An 18,372-nucleotide genomic window follows, 5' to 3' on the forward strand; every position below is an offset into this window, starting at 1 on the left:
GTGTTGGGCTAATTGGCCTAACGTTACATGCTTTTTGCACTTTTCACTTTTTGAAAAGGACTGTCACATTGCCAGTTTCCAATCCTTTGCTACTTCTCTAGAATTCAAGGAGTTTTTGTAAATTACAACCAATAGGTCAACTATCTTCATAGCTACCTATTTAGGCTTCTAGATTACAAGTCAATGGGGCCACGGGACTTATCTGCCTTTACACATTAGCAAGAATAGAATAGAATATCTTTTTTTGTCATATGTGCTCCATTGTAGGCGTACAGTGGACAGCTTTTACAATGTCTGTCTTTATGATGATATCTTAGGTACAAGTACCCTTGGTACAATTCTTGGATACAGCAGAGAAATTAAATAGCTACATTACCTTACAGAATTAAAAACTGTGGGTGACATGGTGGCTTAGTGGGTTTCCTCCGGGTGCTCCGGTTTCCTACCACAGAACAAAGGTGTGCAGGTTGGATGGTTTGGCCACGCTAAGTTACCCACAGTGTTCAGGGATGTGTAGGTTAGATTTAGTCAGAGGTAAGTGTAAAGTGATAGGATAGAGGGAATGGGTCTGGGTGGTTTAGTCTTTGGAGGACTGGTGTGGACTTGTTGAGCTGGTTGGCTTGCTTCTATACTGAAAATAAGTTAAAAATAGGACATTACAGTAAGGTAAGAAATTTGAAATAGACATTACACTGTAGCAGCTCAGCACAGGGCCTTTGTATATGATCTGACCATCTGGGCCATGCCCCAGTCCGCTCCATACCAGCACTCAGCTGCTCCAAGGTAAGTTCCAAAACTATCTCCCCTGTGCCAGTGTCCACCTGGCACTTGCATGCATGTTGTTCTGGAGCTGATTCCCCACTCCCTGCTCCATGGCTCCTTCCCCACTTGCTCCTTCAGGGCTGCTTTCCCATGTGCTGCTCTGGAACATGCAGCCCACACACTGTCCGAGGGCTCTCTGTATTTACTGTTCTGTCTAATATATGAGAACTACAGAAAATATTGTAGTTTCTTGTTGTTTGGTCTGATGTACTGGTGTCTTCTGGAATGTGCTAACCCTGTCTATCCTGTGCTATTTATGCTAAGTGATGCATGGCATAGTGACATCATCATAAGGTTACTCCAGGGTCCTGTAGCCTTTACACAACATAAACCACAACAGGTGTTGCATTCTGAAAATACTTCAGTGGCTTTGGAACAGATTGAGATTGTGAAAGACATTTTACTGAAAGATCATAATGTAACTGCTGTCGTGTAGCAAGCTATCAGTAAGAAAATTGTCCTACCTTTAAAAAAAGTTCAATCTCCTCCTGTTGTTTGTTGAATTTATATATTGTATTTAATTCCTGTCTATTATTTCTGTCATCAATGTGAGATTTGGCAAGACTGGAAAAGTTGAGACCATTTGGTCACTTTTAGTCATAAACAAACAGAACTATTTTAAGGTATTTAGGAGCATGTACTAGCTGGATCGAAGGGTCTCTTTCTGTGTTGTATGACTCTGTGACCTGGGTGCATACGCACATAAGTTATTGAAGGTGGAAGAATAAGTAAAGAAAGCTGTTAACAAAGCATGCAGTATTCTTGACAACACAAATAGAGGCATGGAGTACAAGAGCAGAGAGGTTCGAGTGAACTTATACAAGTCACTGAGTAGACTTGGGTTAATTTCTGGGTGGCATACTGTAGGAAGGATGTGACTGAGAGGTTTGGTGAGAATGGTACCAGGGATGAGACACTTCAGTTATGAGGAAAGTTAAGAGAAGTTAAGGCTCCTTTCCTTGAAGAGGAAAAGGCCAAGGGGATATTTCATAGAAGTTTTCAAAATCATGAGAAGTCTAGATAGAGCAGATTTATAAATGAATCCAGAACAATGGAGACAGTTTTTAATTTTTTTTAAAGATGTGAATGTTGGATAATAAAACTTTCCCGTGTAATGGATTATTAGCATTTGGAACATAGTGACTCGAAGTGTGGTGGAGGCAGGTACAATGAGGCATTCAATAGGACACTGGACGATCTTTTTTTAAAAAATGCAGGATTATAAGAAATGGCAGGAAAGTGGCATTAAGTTAAAATGTACAAAGAGCCAGTTTTGACATGATAGATGGAATTGCCTCCTTTTGTACAATAACAAGAATGTGATTGTTTCTGAGCATTAGCAGTTGTACTGCAACAATTTGTCCCCAGACTTATCTAAACCTCAATCTCTGAGGAGCATAGTGTACTGTAGTAGGCTTGGTCTCTATCTCTCACAACAACTGAGTGCGGCGTCTCTTTGAGATAGTAAATTTAGTGCCAATTTGTTGCATCTTGTGTATAGCATTTTTGTCCTGTAGAAGCTGTTTCACAACTGTTCAGATCCATTTAAATCAACACCTTGTGGAAGGTAGAGAAAAGAGATTTTTATCCTTTCAATCTAACCTACTTCGAATCCAGCACTGGAGATAAAATGTCTATTAAACAAATGTGACACTCAGTCCCTGTGGATTTTCCATAGCTTGGAATGGTTCACTGTGAATAATGATGTTTATAAGATTTAATTCGCCATTGTACCTTTTAATCCCAGTTACTCACCTCAGTTCCTGGTTGCTCTCCATCTGCAAGTTTAAGCTGACTAACTTTTCAGTATTACTTGTGAAGATGCTTCTGCAGGTTTGCAACTTTTGATGTGACCCTTCAATTGACATTTCAGTTTTCTTCTGACAGAGAACCTGAGAGCTAGTTTTAAAGTGGATTCCTTGATATGAAAAATGTTCATCTACCCATTATCCAGTCATCTTCACATTTGGAATACATGTATTCAGTCCAGTGCCATCTCAACTAGATTTCAGCTATTCCTTGTAGAATGAAAACGACTTATACTGAGGACATTCTGCACCTGAAAGAGCTATCCAATTAGTCTGCACTACAGCTCTGCCCCCAATTCTTTGCAAATTTTTACCTTTTAAAGTGGACATCCAATTTCTTTGAACAGTTGTTACTGAATCTATTTTCACCATCCTTTCAGGCATAAAACAAGGTGAGACCACTTGTCCTCCTCAGCCTAATTCATCATTCAGTGTTTTCACAGCTGCTCTTTGAGCTAACTCCATATACCTTCCTTTGCCCCATGTACCTCAAGCTTGACAGAAATATTCAAAAGTTTTGAGAGGTTCATTTTCAGACATTTCGCCACCATACTAGGTAACATCATCAATGAGTGTCCTGATGAAGCACTAGTGGCATGACCTGCTTTGTATTTATGTGGTAAGGTTTCCATGGGATGGTAATGCCATTTCCTGTGGTGATATCATTTTCTGTGGTGATATCCTTTCCTGTTCTTTTTCACAGGGGGTGGTAAATGGGATCAAGTCAATGTGTTTGCTCCAGTTGGAATGCCATGCTTCTCGGAATTCTCATGCATGTCTCTGTTTGGCTTATCCTAGGTTGGATGTGTTGTCCCAGTTGAAGTGGTGTCCTTCCTTATCTGTATGTATATAAGGATATCACTGAGAGTGGGTCATGTCTTTTTGTGGCTAGTTGATGTTCTGATGGCTCACTGATGATGTTACCTAGTATGGTGAGATGTTTAAAAATGAACATTGACAGCAAAGTATCAATTTCAGAAAATTGACCTAAAATTGATCTTGCCTCAACTATTAAATTAATTCTATGTCCAAACTTCCAACATTATCAAGACATATTTCCCAATTTTGTACCTAGCATTTTGTCGACGCCCTCTAATTCTAGATGCCCCAACTAACGGAATTAGTTTCTCCAAATCTGCCCTTTCTGGTCACTTTAAAATCTTGAAAACGTCAATCAAATTATGCTTTAAACTTTTAAATTCCAGGAACTATAACACTTGTTTGTGCAATACTCCATTCCTGTATTTCATGAAAAGAAAAATCTCTTTATTTACCAATCAGCATGCCCTCTGATTGCTAGCACTTCTGCCAGTCCAAACCCTTCATAATGTTGAATACTTTGATTAATTCTCTCCTCAATCTTCTCTGTTTCAAGGAGAACAATAACAGCTTCTCCAACCTGTTCACATGACTGAAGATGCTCGACACAGCATCTTGGAACTCAATATTCCTTTGAACAGCTAGACTATGTAGACACAAAATGCCCCTGTATTCTGTGCACAAATCAACCCCTTTGCATGTTAATGTGTTGGTGTGGCTGTGTAAAAATACTTGGAAGCAACCGTGTTGAACAAATTGCTCATGTGCTCACAAAAAAAGTTAGAGAGTGCATTGCCTGCAATATTCCAGCAAATCTCCTTTCCTGCAAGGACTTAGCTTTCCTCTTGAAATGTATTGCCCAGAGTTCAACAAAATACTCCAGCTGAAAATGAACCAGGGATGTTTAAAGATTTTGCATAACCTTCCAGCTTTTGCATGTGTTGTTTTATTTTGAATCCCTCTTTTGTTTTACTTTTGATTCATTTAATTCTTCTTGACTAGGTGATACCGAAAGTGAACAAGGTTATTAATTCGGGTGAAGAGATCATAAAAAGTTTCGGCAAAAAAAAGTTAGTCAGAAACACCTCCCTACTTCTTCCTCAATGGAATTCCAGTGATGAAACATTTTCTCATTTAAATTATGTCTAAGTATGATTTCTTCTACTTTAGAATCCCTACAGTGTGGTAAAGAGGCTGTTCGAGTCCACACTGACCATCCGAAGAGCATCCTGCCCAGACCCAAACCTATCCTTGTATCACCACATTTGCAATGTGCTAATCCAGCTAACCTGCACATTCTTGGACTGTGGGAGAACACCTCTGGGACATCTGGACCAACCAACCCAATCACCCTGTGGCTCATCACTTCAACTCCCCCTCCCACTCCACCAAGGACATGCAGGTCCTTGGACTCCTCCATCGCCAGACCATAGCAACTCGACAGCTGGAGGAAGAGCGGCTCATCTTCTGCCCAGGAACCCTCCAACCACAAGGGATGAACTCAGATTTCTCCAGTTTCCTCATTTCCCCTCCCCCCACCTTGTCTCAGTCCCAACCCTCGAAGTCAGCACCACCTTCCTAACCTGCAATCTTCTTCCTGACCTCTCCGCCCCCTCCCCCTCTCCGGCCTATCACCCTCAGCTTAACCTCCTTCCACCTATCGCATTTCCAACGCCCCTCCCCCAAGTCCCTCCTCCCTACCTTTTATCTTAGCCTGCTTGTCACACTTTCCTCATTCCTGAAGAAGGGCTCATGCCTGAAATGTCGATTCTCCTGCTCCTTGGATACTGCCTGACCTGCTGCGCTTTTCCAGCAACACATTTTCAACTGTGCGAGGAAACCAGAGCACTCAGAGATAACCCATGCAGACAAGGGGAGAATGTGCAGACTCCACGCAGTCGCCTGATGCTGGAATTAAACCTGGGTCCCTGGTGTTGCGAGGCAGCAGTGCTAACTGCTGAGCACTAAGCCACCATGCCCCCTTTTCTGTAAATCCACATGCTAATTGGCTTCTGTAGTCAAAATGCAATCCAATATTGTTGGCAACCTGATATTGGTGGAGTATGCAATATTTCCAACAAGGAATTAAATATAGTTTCTGATGTGTCATCTATCTGCTTCATCCTACATTTCATTTTGACCAAAATAAACAAAGCCTTCAACATGTGACACTACAGATTTTCTAGTAATAAAACTGAAAATACTACATATACTCAGCAGGCCAGGTAGCATTCTCGGTGAGAGAAACAGAGCTAACAGGCTGAATAATCAGCTGAGATGCCCGCATCTGTTTCGCGGCTTGTCTCACCATTGCTTCAGAGCAGCATCAAAATTGTGTTCAAACACTATCTGTAACCTCATGTCCAACGCATTCTGCACTGATAGCATTACAAGCAAACCTGGAGATAAACACTTGTTCAATGAAGAGTGCAGGAGGATTTGCCAGGAACAGCACCAGACATACCTAGTGATGAGGTACCAGCCCAGTGAAGCAACAACACAGGGGAACACTTGTGTGCCAAACAGTGTAAGCAGTGTATAACAGATAAAACTAAGCAATCACACAACTCATTTATGTTTTCTTCGCCTTGCCACATCCAGTCACGAAAGATGATGGGCAATTAAACTGCTCTACCAATACTGATGAAGGGCTTTTGCCCGAAACGTTGACTTTCCTGCTCCTCGGATGCTGCCTGACCTGCTTTGCTTTTCCAGCACCACACTCTTGACTCTAATCTCCAGCATCTACAGTCTTCATTTTCGCCTACCTGCTCCACAAGTAGCCCCATCCTCAATAATGGGGAGCACAGCACATCTATCCAGTAGATAAGGCGGAAACATTTGTGTCCATCTTCAGCCATTGGTGCTGAGCAAAAGACATCAGAAAATGTGAATTTTCTTGTTTTGGATTGCACCATAACATTTGCTCGGTCTTCAAGTTTGTATTTTGCAAGAAAGGACAGGATTTTGAAGATCATGTGGCAATAAGCTACACATTGATTAAGAAATGCAACTTAGCAGTAAGTTCTTTCATGTGGTTTTACCAACCACTAAGATTATGGCTTACCTTTATCCTGACTACTTTATCAAACACTTGCCAAGAAAAAAATCGATCAAATTCAATTTTCAAATCTTGAATTGACCTGATCTTAGTCACTTTTTTGGAGAGGTTTAGATTTCCAGCACGTTTTGTGTGAAGTAACTTTTCATGGCGTCATCCACAAATCCTTGCTCCAATTTTAATGTCAGGCGCCTCATTTCTTAAGGATCTCAATTAGATCATACCTTAATATTCTATACTCAATGAAATATAAAGCCAGTCTATGAACCCTACCATCAGAATTCAGTCTGTTATTCTACAAATAACTTTCCTCAATGTTACATAGATTATGTCAATCAAAAAGGCAGTAAAATGTAAATACTTCTGAGCAAACAGTTACCAGGCATCACATGAGAATCAGGCTCCCCACCCCAACATTGTTATCAATGTTTTGCTGAGATACTCTGTCTTTCCATTCCCACTGTGCCACTGGTGACAACTTACATTTAAATAAAACAAAGAACTGCAGTTGCCTGAAATCTGAAGCAAATGAGTTAATGTGTCAAGTCCAGTGGCCTTTCTTCTGAATGGAGGGGCCGCTGGACTCGAAACATCACTCTGTTTTTCTCTTTCCACAGATGCTGCCAGACCTGTAGGTTTCTTGCGAGCAATTATTGTTTATGTCCCTGTCCACAAAGACAGGTCACTAGACACAAACAGTTGTCACTTTTCATGATCAGTTTTCCCTCCACGATATCTCCAGGTGCAGTTCATCCAAAAGGAAGTCTTCTAGAAGATTTTCAGGAAAAACAGTTGCTTTGGTTTTTCAGGCATCCTTAGGAAGGTCTCTCAGAAAGTTGACAATGGCTGAATGTGGGAGTCTTACCACTTCACTAATTTATCCCAAGCTGAATGCCATACAACTCAACTAACCTTAATGCCACAAGCTCAGACCTGTGACTTTCTGTCATTCTAAGCAGTTAAGTCATGTGACTTCCAGTAAATTTCTTTTGAAAAACAAATGTCTCTTTGGCGATCTTTAAAACACACAGGTCCAGATATCCCTGCACCACATTGAATGTGCCAAATCTTAACATGCATCTTCAGAAAATATAAATGATGCAAGTGCTTTTATAATACCAGGAAATGTACTTAGGTTGGGCTTGGCTTCTGAGCCAATAGAATGTGAGAGAGTTGACATTGCAGTTGAAGCTGTCGATTTTTTTGTCTTCCAACCCGAGTGTGAATGTACTTATTGGAGAGTATTTTGAACAGGCAATAACTACACAACTACATCAGTCACACTTGTTCTTGTAAGGAAATTTAAGCACGCACTTTCTATTCACTTATTGTTATGAAAAGTTGCAGATTTAAAAATTGATATCATGTTGAGTGCATTCAATCATAAAAATAGTATGTGATTGTAATAAAAAACATCTTAATAAAATTTCCTCTCATATTGTATTCACAGTATTCCCAGAAAGATTTACATTCAAAATATGGTCACTGTCTCTGTCATCAAGACAACTGTAGTGATAAATTCAAATGGAACTCTGTCACTTAAGTGGGAGGGTTTGATTGCCCTTTTCAGCACGTGTGTATATTTAGTTCAAACTGATATGAAAGAGTTGTATTCTTCCTCATAATGGACTCATTGTACTATTACCACTTTAAGTTTCAATTGCTGTGCTTAGTACATCTAACTGATAGCACAAAAGAACACTACCCATGTAAACTGTTGCATTTCAAAATTCAAACCTTATGCATAGTTATTATTGTGAAGGAGTTTATGATTAAAAGAGGTACAAAACAGCAGATCAAAAGAACCTAAGCATTAAAATCAGTTATTTCGAATTGAATAAGTATACAGTTTTGCTGATATTAATGTTGAGCCCTGCTTTGAGCGAACAGATTCTTGTACAAAAATGTCTTTTGTCAGGGAAGCCTCTCCTTAAAGTTTACTTGGAAAGAAAGAGGAACCTGGGGGTGAAGAGTACAAATGCATTTAAGGGGGAGCTAGATAAGCATCAGATGAAGAAAGGAATTGAAGTCAATGCTGGTCAAGTAAGGTAGGAGGAAGTTGATATATGCAATCAATATAACAATAGACCTATTGAGCCCAATGGCCTACATTACTGTTTTCAAATTTTATCACACCTTAATATTTTCCATTTTCAAAGGCTTAGAATTTTATTGGAATTCTTTATCATGCAGTAGTTTTCTTTGATTTCTTTTTTAAAAAATGCAACTCCTAAAACCTAATCGAAGGAAATAGCTAGGAAGAGGTTCCTGAGGCTAATGATGTGGACAGGGGATTAACATTAGTAAACAACGTCATTAGCAAAGCTTCTTGCCTGAGAGGAATTGTTGGAATGGTGCAGTATAAAGGATTTGTATTTTATGTTAATGCATGATTTACATAAGTGAAGAGCAGTTACTGAGCCTGACTACGAGGCCATCAAGTCAATTTCAAAGATTTGCGACCATTAATTTAATCTTTTTTAAAATGCATTCATTCACTGAATGAGAGTGTCCCTGGCTAGGCCAGTATTTATCGCCTGTCCCTAATTACCCAGAGGGTAGTTAAGAGTTGACCACATTGCTGTGGGTCTGGGGTCATATGTTGACCAGACCAGGTGCGGATATCAGTTTTCTTCCCGGAAGGACATGAATGAACCAGATGGGCATTTGTGACAATCGATTCATGGTCATTATTAGATTCTGTAATTCCAATTTTTTTCAAAAGTCATATTCCACCATCTGCCATGGCAGGATTCAAACCTGGGTCTCCAAATCATTACCTGGGTCTCTGGATTAACAGTCTAGTGATAATACCACTAGATCATTGCCTCCTCTAATCTAATTATTTCAGTAATATATTTGATTTAATTTTTTTTTGTAATCAAACTGGTTGGAGATCTTATTGTACGCCTTCAGAACAAGTGGGTCTTGAACATAGGTCTCCTGGCTCAGAGATAGGGGCGCTATCACTGTGTCACAAGAGTCCTATGTTTGATTGAATTCCTTTTTTTAAATAATTCAACTAACTTCTCAACTGGTTTAACCATTGTCAAACTACTGGAATTAAACAATAAAGGGCTAGTGATGGGATGGTGAAACTAACAGGTGTATTTTGCAAATATTTACTTCTGTGTGATGTCTTGCTACAACAGCTGTAACACTGGAATCTACCTGACAATGACGGGAAAATTGCTCAGGTATAGTTTGTGCACAAAAAGACAGAACAAATCCAGTCCAGCCAGCTGCTGTCCCATCCATCTACTTTCTACATCACAGCCTGTTCATTGACGCCCAGTTGGAGTTCTGCCAGGCCTCTCAGCTCCTGACATCATTACAATCTTGGTTCAGAACACGGTCAAAAGCGCTGAATTCCAGAGGGTGAGGTGAGAATGACAGCCCTTGGCATCAAGGTCACATTTGACCAAGTGTAGCGTCAAGAAGTCCTTGCAAAACTTGAATCAGTGGGTATCAGGAACAAGCGCTCCATTGCTTGGAGTCAGACCTGGCATATAGGAAGATGATTGTGGTTGTTAGAGGTCATTCATCTCAGCTCCAGGACAGCTCTGCAGGAGTTTCTCATTGTAATGCCCTAGACTCAAACATCTTCTGCTGATTCATCAATGGCTTTCCCTCCTTCATAAGGTCAGAAGTGCAATGTTTGTTGATGATTGCATAATGTTCAGCACCACTTGTGGCTCCTCAGATTCCAAAGCCGTCCATGTCCAAATACAGCAAGGCCTGGACAATATCCAGGCATGCCCTGAAAAGCGGCAAATAATATTCATACCACAAGACAGTATGATTTACCTGATGCCACAATGCTTATGTTATCTCTCATAACAGAAGAAACTGGTTGTGGATATCATGGTGTTGGATAATCCAATATGTACAAATATTTTGTTCCTCAGTCACATAAATACCTGAGCTGATATTAGTGATTAGTTTATACCAGTGGAGCATGTTTCATGTTTTGGTAATCCAAGGGAGCATTATTTTAATATTCCCCAATTTATTGACCTTGGTTTTTATATGTTCTTTTGCATCTCTCAAGAGATGACATTACATTCATGTGGGAGTATACTATGTATATATATAATCTGTTGTCATTTTTGAAATGTTTGTATTGAAGGAGAGTAAATCTAACTGGTGAAAATGTTTATTGGCCTGTGAACCCTTTCATTTCCTCACACTGTGCTCCAGGAGAAGACCGTAAAGATATGAAAGCATCAGCCTGTTCCACAGTCAACATTTAAATATAACATAAATTTATACTCTCCGGTTAAATGTAAACATATAGACTAGTATCATTTTGAATATTTCTAGCCAAATAACATTAGCAAGTACTAAAACAATCTCAGTAATAGGGACCATGAAACTATTGTTGCTAGTCATTAAAAATCCATCTAGTTCACTCACATCATGGAATCCCCACAGTGTGAAGTAGGCCATTTGGCCCATTGAGTCCACACTGACCGAAGAGCATCACATCCAATAACACTGCATTTCCCATGGCTGATCCACCTAGCCTGCACACTATAGACAATTTAGCATGGCCAATCTACCTAACCTGTACATCTTAGGGCTGTGGGAGGAAACAAGAGCACTGACAGGAAGCCCACGTAGACATGGGGAGTATGACCTGAGGCTGGAATCGAACTCAGGTCCGTGGTACTGTGAGGCAGCAGTGCTAACCACTAAGACAGTGTCCTTTATGCAATGAGCTCTGATGTCCTCATTCGGTTTGACCTACATGAGGCACCATGCTCAAAACAATGATTTTTAACTATTATGAAACGGCTTGGCAGGCTTCTCAGTTCATTGGGTAATTAGGGACAGGCAACAATTACTGGCCTTGCCAGTCATGCCCATAGCCCATGTAAGAATAAAGAAAAAAATAGAAAAGTGTTAGCTGTTGTTTTGCCAATATGTTAATCAAGTTAAACTGTGCATAAGGTGTTTCATACTTAAATAGTTCCTTTATGCTATTTCAAAATATAGAATATTTGCATGATGTTTGAACATTAAAGGGAATAACATGGAATAAGCAAATGCCAAAGTGAGGTCCTCAGATTGTGCAAATGTCCTTTGATAGGCTGTATAAATGATACTAACTCAGATGTACTGGGGAAAAAAAAACATTCATTTTGCCAGGCTTTACAGGTTTTCGGAGCACTGCTCATTTGTCAAGTAGCTAGTGGGGCAGGATAAATAGGATACAGGCACTCAGAGAAAAGTTTATATTTAAGACATTGATTTCCAAAGAAGTGAAACGGTCCTAAGGGATAGTCAAAGGATGGCTCTCAAAATTAAGAAGTGATTGAGATATGAAAACCAATATTCAGAACTGGCAAGGGATGAGGTCCAATGTTAGGAAGTGGTAGAGAAAAGAGTCTGTGCTGGATAATGCACAAAGTTTTAAAATTGCATATTGTATAGAATTGAAAGGCACATGCATGATGGGCTGAAGGGCCTTTTCCTGTGCTGCTGGCATCTCTATGACTCTGTCAAATGTGTCAAATGTTAGTTCTAGCACAAGATGGAGTAATATATTGGATATGATATAGTGACTGAGTACAGTTAGATAGAGAGAGAAATGGAGTCCAATTGGAAAGTCTCAATTGTTCAGTCTCAAGCTACATTACCCATTGTGTTGTTGCCATTGTTGAATTTGTGCACAATCTGCTGTTTCTCACCAAAGCAAAACAAACAGAATGAGAAAAAGAGAAGGCTGTTACAGTTTTGAGTGAACAATAGATGAAGGTTCATTTTCCTTGTCAAACATGGCATGAAATGTTGTGCTGAAGTTGAGATTAAACCAGTGTCCTGCAGTTTTTCCATCAAGGTTTTCTATGAATGTCATGTTGGAAGGATTCCAATAAACAAAATTTTGCTCATTTACTTTAACCTAAAAGATTTTTGAAATGCAAACACAGGAACACTCTTTCTGTTCTATTATTTCCTATCTTTCTGATATCACTGTCACCATTGAAAGTCTAACGTTCAATAACATGGTGTTCCAGTAGATTTATAGCTTTGTTTTGAGACTGTCAGTCTATAGTTGCCATGTAAAACTGGCCTGAAATGTAGCACATAAATCCTAAAGCAATAATTTTAAAAAAGGCATAATTAGATTTTTCATATAATTATCCATTTGTAATTTTGGTACAATGACCTTTATGTCTCACATCATACTTTTGTTTTATTTCAAAAATATACTTTATTCATAAAATATTCTGATGGTCTGTACAGTTGGTCATGCCATACATGCGTAAACATTCCATTTCTTTGCATACAGAGATCAGAATTTATCATTTGTTACACGGTGGTCTTTCCCCACCGTGCCTTGGCGGCTGCTGCCCCAAGCTTCAGTGCGTCCCTCAACACATAGTCCTGGACCTTGGAATGTGCCAGTCTGCAACACTCAGTCAGGGTCAACTCCTTTAGCTGGAAGATCAACAGATTTCGGACCGCCCAGAGAGCGTCCTTCACTGAGTTGATGATCCTCCAGGCACAGTTGATGTTCGTCTCGGTTTGCGTCCTGGGGAACAGACCTTAGAGCACAGAGTCCCGCGTTACGGCTGCTCGGGATGAACCTTGACAAACACCACTGCATTCCTCTCCAGACTTCTTCTGCATAGGCACATTCCAGAAAGTGGTGTGTGACAGTCTTGTCTCCCCCGCAGCCACTTCGAGGGCAGCGTGCGGTGCGGCTGAGAGTCCGGTGTGCATAAAGGATCTCACAGGCAGAGCCCTTCTCACCACCAGTCAAGCCATGTCTTGGTGCTTGTTGAAAAATTCTGGCGATGAGGCATTCTGCCAAATGGCTTTGACAGTCTGCTCAGGGAACTGCTCGATAGAATCCGCCCTCTCCTTTTCCTGAAGGGTCTCAAGGACACTATGTGCTGACCACTTCCTGATGGACTTGTGGTCAAAGGTGTTTTTCTTCATAAACTTCTCCACAAAGGACAGGTGATAAGGAACAGTCCAACTACTCGGAGTGTTCCACGGCAGTGAGGCCAGGCCCATCCTTCGCAACACCGGGACAGGTAGAACCTCAGTACGTAGTGACACTTGGTGTTCACGTACCGGGGATCCACACACAGCTTGATGCAGCCACACACAAAGGTGGCAATCTGGTGAGGGTGGCATTGGGTGCATTTTTTCCCCCGTTGCCCAGATCTTTATACATTGAGTCCCTTCGGACCCGGTCCATCTTTGATTTCCATATAAATTGGAAGATGGCCCAGGTGACTGCAGCAGCACAGATTCTGGGAATAGGCCAGACCTGTGCCACGTATAACAGCAATGACAGTGCCTCACACCTGATGACCAGGTTTTTTCCCGCAATGGAGAGCGACCTTAGCTTCCATCTGCCCAGTTTCTTCCTCACTTTTTTAGAAAAAGGAACTAGTTTGGAATGGGTGCAGAGAAGGAGAAAATTGCTTTCTAGATAGCCAGGGCTCATCTGATCTATTCTTCAAACTGGCTTGAAAGTCAGAGTCACAACTTACAAGACCAATTAAGACTTCCCAAGTAATTACCATGACATTGGACCATCAGTGTACGTTTCAAAGTGAAGCTGTCCTAAATAATTAGAACTGACTTTCATGAAGGATGAGATCTGACCTTTTACATCTTAATCTTTCATGCTGTCTCCTTGTATACTGGATCAAGCAGAGATTGCTGAGCAATTGTGGTCTTCAGAGAACTCTCTGAGAGGACTTATTTTGTGTTGAGTGCAAGGAAGCTGAATTAATGTAATTGCAAGATCACATTTTCCCTCGCTCACATTAATGACCAATTCTGTTGATATTAATGCTACTTACTTGTGCTGCCAAACTTAGAAGCTCCTCAAGATCAGTTCCCTCAAAGTTGTTCTCAATGTTGTTTCTGTGAAGAACAGATTTGAATCCAAAACAGAAATGAAAGGCTATTTGTTTAGTGACATTGCAATTTCAAAAGTGATTTATTTATTTAAAATGCTTTGGAATAAGCTGAGAATGCAAAGAGATGTTCTCTTTTAAGTTTTTTAATCTTTCTTTCTCACTGTGTATTCTCTTCCTTTGTTTTATTTTTATTTCTTTCAACCTTGATTGCACTTTAACCTCTGTGTTAGAGGTCCACATGTCATGTCCTGTTTTGACACATTAACACAGAAACTAGCTTGTCCTCCAGTGAAGCACTGAGACAATTCTATGCAAGTGGATATGATCTTTTTCGGAAAAAAAAAGTTTGATTTTTTTCCTCTTAGGAATAGGAATCAGAAGGCAGAATTGTTTCTGGATGCCGAATTTAACCCTGGCAGGGAAACAATCCCTCATTGTACTTCCCACAGAGACACCTCCTTAACTGGCATAGAGACGTGTTTCCTTAACAATCAATCAGTTTTTTTCCTTGGATTTTAAAGCAGTGAGACTAGTTTGGAGAGGGACAGCAGTGGATGAATATTTTTGCCCCATGATTGCTGTTGAATTGAATGGCAGGAATTTTATCGTTGTGATCATCTATATTGTGTTGAAGCTCTAGAGAGGCAAGGAAGCTTTCCACAGATGATAGTTTTACCAAACCAGTCCATTAGAAAGTATCTAATGATTCCAGTGGAAACTCCAGATCATTTTAGAAATGGGAATCATTTTCAACTTTCAATCCTAGACATTACTCTTGGAGAATGCACCACTGACCCTTTACATTACTTTAACAGTACAGAGGTGGAACGAGTGGAGAGTTTCATGCTCCTGGGAGTGTTCATCAATAACAAGCTTTTTTGGACTCCTCATGTGGACACACTGGTTACAAAGGCCCAACATTGTCTCTTCTTCCTCAGGCTGCTGAGAAAATTTGGCATGACAATGAATACCCTTGCCAACTTTTATAGGTGCGCCATCGAGAGCATTCTGTCTGGATGTATCACTACCTGGTATGGCAACTGTACCATTCAAGATCGGAGACGGTTACAGAGAGTGGTGAATTCAGCCCCAACAATTACAAAGATCAACCTACAATCTATAGAATCCATCTACCAGGCCCACTGTCAAGGAAAGGCCGCCAGCATTCTCAAAGATCCATCCCACTTTGGCAATGCTTTTCTACAACCTCTACCATTGGGGAAAAGGTACAGAAGACTGAACACATGCACCAGCTGGTTTTGAAACAGTTTCTACCTAACTGTTGTTAGAATACTGAATGGACTCACAAATTCTTAGCATTTGCCTGTACCTATGGTTTTGTTTTTGCCGCTGTTTTCCTGTTATTTGCTCATCTATGCTATTTAACAATGTGATCTGCCTGTATTGCTCACAAGAGAAAGCTTTTCATTATCTTGGGTGTGCATGACAATAAATTAAATTAAATTAAATGATACAGTCAGCCCATCGTTTGGTTCTGGTAGGTTCTATCTGGTGGGGCTGGGCACATTAGGTATAAGTGAATTATAAGTCAGAGTTATAAAGAGAGGCTGGATAGACTGAGACTTTTTTCACTGGAGGTTCAGAGGTGACCTTATAGAGACTTATAGAATCATGAGGGATGCGGATAAGGTGAATGGCTGGTGTCTTTTCCTGAACATGGAGGATTTCAAGACTGGCGACATATTTTGAATGTGGGAGGAGAAAGGTTTAAAAAACGCATGAGGGGCAATTCGTTTACACACAGAGTGGTTTGTGTGTGGAATGGACACCCGGACAAAGTGGTGAATGCAGGTACAGTTGCAATGTTAAAGGACATTTAATTAAGTACACGAATAAGAAAAGTTTAGAGGGATATGGGCCAAGTGCAGGCAGGTGGGACTACCTTAGCCTGGCTTGCGGAGTTCTTCCAGCCTCCTGCTTGTCTACCTGGGATCATGGTCAGCATATGCTGGTTGGACTGAAGAGTCCGTTTCTGTGCTTTATGACACTATGAAAAGTACTCTCTTCCCAGGAAACGCATAGCTTTGTTTTCATTATAATTATTCAAATAGATTGTTTATTTGAAGAAAGCGACCTCAAATCCCAATGTGACCTTTTGAGAATTTGCATTGTGTTTTCTTAAAGTAAGGAGAAAAGAGGTTGAAATAAATTTCAACATAATACTCTCAGATAGTTGTGTTAAATTTGACTCAATAAGAAAAGCGAGAATCTTACCCAGTCTCATCTGTATGTGATTCTGGTCCCACAAGAAGGTGATTGACTTGAAGTACCTTCAGAAGTGGCTTACCAAGCAGCTCAGTTGATCAGAGCAATACTGCAGACGTTCAAGGGAAAGGTCCACCATCAGCCTCTTAAGCCAAGTAAAGGCGACCAGTGAATGTCACTTGAGCCAGCTACACTCTCACGTAGCCCTTCAATGAGCACTGGCAATGGTGGCATACTGTTGTTGGTGATTTAATTAACCTGGTGACACAAGTTTCCATCCTACTGTTGTAGGCGGTGGAGTTAAAATTGAATGAGTAATAAATTGAGAACAAAAACTTGCACCAGTGTTAGTAGTCTTGAAGCTACTGACTTGCTGTATAACTCCATCTAGTTCATGAATACCTTTTGGGGCAGAGAATCTGCTGTCTTTCCCCAATCTGGTCAATACGTGACTCCAGATTCACAGCAATGAGGTTGATTCTTAATGCTTTGCAAGACACTCAGTTGTTTAGGAATGGGCAACAACTGATGGACTTGCTGTGGATGCTCAGAACTATAGCAATGAAAAGGACATCAAACAACCAGAAGAATCATTCACTTGTATCAAACAGACCCAAGCAGTATCATTTTAACACAGGACTTTCAGGGCAGAAATGTACAGTATTTGAATAAGTCAAACATTTTATTACAGGTCATTCTGATATAAGCCACGTTTTGTCAATGCGAATTGGCTATAATGCAATTGATGAATTGTGGATGCGATTTGGATAACAAACTTTCTGCTGAATGGGTATAGTGATTTTCTGTAGTGATCTTCTACAGCGTGATTTTTTAATAACAATTTTCCATAGCATGATTTTCTAAAGAACAAACTTGCAGAGGAATGCAACTGTTGTGTTCTATCAGAACGACCTGTACTGTGTGATAATGTTTTCTCATTGTTTCATGTTATCCCGTATTGATGGTGTTCTCTGGTTCACACATGCAGTTACATTTCTGGCATTTCTTTATAATTAGAAATGTTTGAAATTCAGAAAGAACTTGGCCCCTAGTATTCTTTAAAGGTGAAATTGCACTGTATATCATTATATTTGCACAATTTTGCTTGTGTGCCAGTATAAAGCAAGCTCAGTATTTTTACATCTCTACTGACACCTGAACACCTCACACGGGAACTAATAATTCTAAATAAGCGGCAGTGCATTTAATTATGACCAAGTTTCGGGCAAAAGTTCAACATCTATATGATACTGCTCAGAATTTTAAAAAAACAGCAAATATCATAAAAATGTTGTAACTAGGTAAATTGTTTTCATTACATTCATTGAGAGGTGGCATGGTGGCTCAATGTATAGCACTGCTGCCTCACAGTGCTAGGGACCTGGGTTCAATTCCAGCTCGGGTGACTGTCTGTGTGGAGTTTGCGCATTCTTTCTGTGTCTGCGTGGGTTTCCACCTACAACCCAAAGACATGCAGGTCAGGTGAATTGGCCAAGCTAAATTGCCCATTGTGTTTGGGGAAGTGGAGGCTAGGTTTACTAGTCAGTGGAAATGTAGAGTAGTAGGGTCTGAATGGGATACTCTTCAGAGGGTTAGTGTGGACTTGTTGGGCAGAAGGTTCTGTTTCCACACTGTAGGGATTCTTTGATAAACTATAAGAAATTGTTGGGATTAGAAGAAGTAGTAGTTTATGTTTCTCTTTTCATGATTTTATGGATTCACTTGTAAAGAAACTGCCTTATGAGGAGAG

At 40.3% G+C, this 18,372-nt stretch overlaps 1 protein-coding gene across 1 annotated transcript in view; it reads left to right on the top strand.

Annotated features, from left to right (window-relative positions):
* The window catches only part of grid2 (glutamate receptor, ionotropic, delta 2), a 982,254-nt gene that overhangs the window by 43,421 nt on the left and 920,461 nt on the right, over nucleotides 1–18,372 (top strand). The gene's annotated exons all lie outside the window — the stretch shown is intronic.

Source organism: Hemiscyllium ocellatum, chromosome 36 (genome assembly GCF_020745735.1).
Source record: "Hemiscyllium ocellatum isolate sHemOce1 chromosome 36, sHemOce1.pat.X.cur, whole genome shotgun sequence".
NCBI lineage: Eukaryota > Metazoa > Chordata > Chondrichthyes > Orectolobiformes > Hemiscylliidae > Hemiscyllium > Hemiscyllium ocellatum.